At 39.4% G+C, this 5,562-nt stretch overlaps 1 non-coding gene across 1 annotated transcript; it reads left to right on the top strand.

Moving 5' to 3' along the window:
* Positions 1–4,790: 4,790 nt before the first annotated feature.
* LOC132007898 (U6 spliceosomal RNA) lies at positions 4,791–4,897 on the top strand. The gene has a single exon (XR_009401454.1). It is a non-coding gene; the product is annotated as a U6 spliceosomal RNA (small nuclear RNA).
* The last annotated feature ends 665 nt before the right edge of the window (positions 4,898–5,562 follow it).

Raw genomic sequence — 5,562 nt, 5'->3', positions numbered from 1 at the left:
ATTGAACCCCGCAGCGGGCTCCCTGCTCAGCCTCTCTGCTTCTCCCTCTCCCGCTCCCGCTGCTTGTGCTCTTTCTCTCTGTCAGATAAATTTAAAAAATCGTACAAAAAAAAAAAAATTAAAAAGGCGACATGAGGAGCAGTGGTAGAGGCGAAGGCCCAAAAGCAGCAGCAGCACACCGGGAACCTGTAAGCGTCCGCCCCGCTGCACCGAAAGGCAACGTGCTGGATATGCTTGGTGTTTACAGCGTTGGCTTGCCAGCATCTCTTACCTCTTTCTCCTAGGAATGGGACCCAACATATCTTCTGGAGTTGGTATTTTACTTTGTGTCCCTTTCATTTGGTTGGAACTGAACTGATTCCAGTAGGGTGAAAAGTGCAAGACCCAGGCCGGGCCAAGTGGTTCCCAGGACACCCTCAGCCACAGTGATGAGTTAATGAGTGAACGTGAGACTTCAGCTGGTCCAATTAGAGTGCATCCTTGGATCTGTACTGAATTTACTGAGAAGAGATCTACTCTCTTTACTTCTATACTTGAACTTGGACAGATTTAGCAGGTCACTGAATAAAGCCTGATAAAGAAGACAACATATGCACGGGCAGAGCTAAGAGTGGTGACACACCAGGCTGGGGTAACAGTGTTTTGGCTCCTAGTTCAAGTCTCACTCGGGACTTTTTTACATAAGCTAACAAATTCTCCATCTTCAAAGCCTGTTTGTGTTAGGTTTTCTGTGTTAGGCCCCAAGGAGCCTTGTCGAATATTCACAAAATGAGAGACTATATAAGAAATGTCTTGAAAAGTAGGTATCACTTGCATCAGATACTTGTCTTTTTTTTCCCCCCACCTTTCTCCACCAAAGCACCCAGGCTGCTTTCTTGAAGATTCAAACAGTGCCAGTGAGCTAGTAATGAAGCTATGCAAGGTACGGGCCCAAGGCCTCGGCAGCTCATTGGTCTTACGGGGGGGCTCCTTACTTTTCTCAGCCTTGCGGCAACCAGTTAACAAGCAGTCATCTCCTGGATCCCAAGTGCGCACTAATTTATTTTGAAAAGTAGCAGAGCTGCTGCCACAACCATCTAGAATCTCTGCAGGATGTGATTTGCAAGAACAACTTTGAATATAATTCTCTTATCTTAGAAAACTACCATTTTATAGGCATACATACAGAAGAATACTACTTCGCTAAAAATAGGTTGCCCTCAGTTACGTTCAAAAAAGTATAAAAGATCTTAAAAAGAAAGGTGAAGTCGATAAAAATTATGAAAACTTCCTTTTAGCGGAGGATAGTTAGAGCCTTTAAAATGTTAATAACAATAATCCTCACTGATTTTATAACATTCCATTTATTACTTCCAAAAACATTCACTGAATGCCTACTGTGCTAGATGTTTTGCCGACATAGATGAATCTGTTGTTCTAGCCCTCAAGGAACTCAGAGTTCTAGGAGGATAGATAAGACCATCTTTCCTTCCTCTGTTCATTCAGCCAAAAATGCCTGCCACGGGCCAGACACTGTTAGGCATTATGGATTGAACAAGAAAAAATATTAAGGTAGAAATTGGGCCTGAATTGCGAAGGCTGTGCATCGACAAAATACAAGGCAAAGAACTGAGTGAAGAGACAGGCTCATTGGTATGTGCTGGCCGAAACGCAGACAAAGCAGACAACGTCAGTTCTAGAAGAAGCAGTCTCTCACACTGCTTGGGGCTGTTGCTCTCTCATGGACAATGACTCTGACAAGGAGCTCTCTTTTCAACTTATTTTGAAATAATTATAAATTCAGAGGAAGGTGCAAGGAAAGTACATACAGGTCCTCTGTACCCTTCACCCCATCTCCCTCAACAGCTACATCTTCTGGGCCGTATGGTATCAAAACCAGGGAATTGATATTGATATTGATATGATGTGTAAGTATAGCTCTTTGTCATTCGATCCCATCATGTGGATTGGTAAAAGCACCACCTTAGTTAAGATACAGAACTATTTCGCCATGCCTGAGATCTCCCTCGTGCTACCCCTTTTAAGAACAACACCCTTCAAATCCAGCTGTGAATTCATTTGTCAACAAAACTGTTAGAAATCAAAAGTGCCCAGATGAGCTTGCTCCCCCTGACTCCTAAGTATGAAGGAAGTTGGGAAGCACGTGCTTCCAGGGTGTATATACAAGACAATTTACCAACAGGTACAAGAGAAAGGTCTTCAGTGGAATCTGGTTTTTGTTGGCAGTGCTACTGCAACAGGCGAGGTTTTGATCATCCTTCAATATAGTTCAAGAGTATTGGTAAGATGTGTTAATATTGAGTTTATTTTTTAAAAAATACAAGTGCAGTCATTACCTCTGTATCCACCACTAACTAATGTCTAAAGAGAGGTTATGTAAGCCTCAAGAGTTGGTACCATGTAAGAGAACATCTAGTGACCACCCCAGTGAACGGTTGGCAAAAGTAAGTAGAGATCTACTAAAACGTCTGGGAAGAGCAAATTTACCAGTTCAACCTATCTAAAGCAATCATATCTTTCATATGGAGAAGCACCACTTTGGGGAACAGTTATCAACAAATCAATATGTTTGTTTTTCACCAAATATTCTCCACAGTTGGTAATCTGAGTCACACTGTGTGCATTATACATACAACTTCTTCACAGGGTTTTTAATAACTTAGAATTAAAATTTTGGCCACTTTTCAAGGCAAAATGGTTTAATCTTCAGGATACAGTTCTCTTGTGGAAAACCATTGTCTTGGACATCTGCTGAGTAACTAATAGAATCATCTGTGTATGTGCAAAGTTAGGCTTATATAGAGGACATCTTCCTGTGCCAGGAAAAGCACATGCTAAACATAAAAGAAATCATTATGAACTGGATTAATAGATGTATAGAGAAAGAAGTTGAGAATCTGCCATTGGTAAGATTTGGCAACAGGTGCAGGATATTCAAACCCTAATTTCTCATGAATGAGGAATGAACATCTGCTCAGAATAGCAATGGAAGGGAATATTCAGATTTCTACTAAATACACTTGCAACAACAGGAGCCATGGGATCATAACCAAGACATTTTTTTCTGTATCCATTTATGTGCTAGTTAATACTCCAGTAACTCTGAATGGAGCAGTATTCTACAGTAAAAGTTCCGATTCGGGTTGTGCATTCTGATCACCTTTGGAGCTTACTTAAAATGCGGATACCTGTTTCACACCCTAGGAGTACTGAATCTGAAAATTCAAGAGTGATGTTCTAGAATATGTATTGCTGCAAAGCTCAGCCACTGATTCCAATGCGCAGCCAAATTTGGAAACCACTGGTTTAAATGCTGTTTGGTAGAATAGCTCCCGAACTAAACTTACCATTGCCCTCCTTGGTTCTCAGGCTGCTAGCCATCCCATCCATTCCAACTTCCGTCTCTATATATTTCTTCAATCCATTTCCTTCTCTCAAGACTTACTTACTGCTACTGTCTTAGTTCTGGGCATATGACCTTGGACCATAGCAGTAGTTAGTTTCAGTCTTGCATCTGGAGGGCAGTGACACATTGTATTGCCATCCATGGATGAGCTTCACAACAGCCTTACTTGGAGGACACTATGCAACATAGTTCTGCTCCTGATAATAGACATTACTGAAGAGATCCTGGAGGCGACCTGAAGCATGTTAGTTTAGACAGCTGGGAGAGAGCAATGTGTTGTCGAAGAGGCAGGAGTAAAGCAAGAATACATCAAATTGATGGATAAAGAAGATGTGGTATATATATACAATGGAATACTACGCAGCCATCAAAAGAAATGAAATCTTGCCATTTGCGACGACGTGGATGGAACTAGAGGGTATTATGCTTAGCAAAATAAGTCAATTGGAGAAAGACAACTATCATACGATCTCCCTGATATGAGGAAGTGGAGATGCAATGTGGGAGGGTTGGGGAGTAGGAAAAGAAAAAATGAAAGAAGATGGGATTGGGAGGGAGACAAATCATAAAAGACTCAATCTCAAAAAACAGACTGAGGGTTGCTGGGGGTGGGACGGGAGAGGGTGGTGGAGATATGAATATTGGGGAGGGTATGTGCTATGATGAGTGCTGTGAAATGTGTAAACCTGGCGATTCACAGACCTGTACCCCTGGGGATAAAAATACATTATATGTTTATTTAAAAAATAAATTAAAAAAAGAATACATCAAATTGGATATTTGATTTTATATCTAATTTCCTCAAGAAATATTTATGTCCCTGCAATGTGTGAAGATGATAGGGTTATATTTAAATCTGACTTGTCATATCCCTACTGAAAATGTTTCACTAATTCCATACCCCACTGACCTTGTCATAAATTCTAGATCTTTGTATGCTACTTGATGCACTGTATGATTTGTCCCTGACTACCTCCCTTCCTTCATCTTCACCTATTTTGATAGTTTTTCCTTTAATAATATTGAGCTTCATAAAGTTTCATCAATATACCATGTTATTCTATGCTCTATGCTTTGGCATATGTTGTTTCTTCTGCTTGAACCATTCCTATCCATTCTATTCATTCATATTTTCAATTTAGAGGCCATCTCCTCTGAGAGTCTGCCTTCAAACACCCTCACACTAGACATTTAAATATTTACTCTTTTGCTTCTTCAGTATTATATAGATACTTCTGCTTTGACCTTAATCATTAAACTAATTATTTATGTGCATATATCCCTACTACGTGATCAGTTCCTTGAAGCTGTTTTGTTTTTTCTGCTTTATTTTTCCATATCCTTAAATATTTTTGAAACATTAATTAAAATTTCTTTACGGCCGGTGCCTCCTTTGGCAGCACATATACTAAAACTAGAATGATATAGAGAAGACTAGCATGGCCCCTGTGCAAGGATGAAACACAAATTTGTGAAACATTTCATATTTTTGTATGTAAGTGATGAATCACTAAATTCTGCTCCAGAAACCAATATTGCACTATATGTTAACTAAAATTTAAATTTAAAAAAATTTCACTGATGCCAAATATTTCATAATATATGACTATTCTTGAGATTCTAGGATTTTAGGATTATTCCTATTTTCTCTTTTATACATAATGCCACAAAATACATCTTTATGTACAAATATTTGACTGTTTCAGTGTATATTTCTTTTGGGAATATTTAAAGGATTTGGTTTAATGCATCAATAAATGTGGACTTTCTTACTCTTTTTTTTTTTTTTTTAAGACTTTATTTATGTGTTCGAGAGAGTGAGAGGGCACAAATGAGGGGATCGGAAGAGGGAGAAGCAGGCTCCTGGCTGAGCAGGGAGCCCAATATGGGGCTCAATCCCAGGACTCTGGGATCATAACCTGGGCCAAAGGCAGATGCTTAATGACTGAGCCATCCAGGTGCCCCAGTAAATATGGATTATAAGACCTTTTGATTCTGACTGTCAAAGAGCTCTAAAGAAAAAGTGAAAATTTTGAATTCTCACCAGCAGTGTGTTAGGTCTCTTTACATTCAATGATACTTATAGAGCATCTTCTCTTTTCTATTAACACATTAATCCTTGATAAAGTTATGTAGTGTCATACCTCTAAAAACAG

Source organism: Mustela nigripes, chromosome X (assembly GCF_022355385.1).
Source record: "Mustela nigripes isolate SB6536 chromosome X, MUSNIG.SB6536, whole genome shotgun sequence".
In the NCBI taxonomy this organism is placed as follows: Eukaryota; Metazoa; Chordata; class Mammalia; order Carnivora; family Mustelidae; genus Mustela; species Mustela nigripes.
This window is presented reverse-complemented; position numbering and strand designations above follow the sequence as displayed.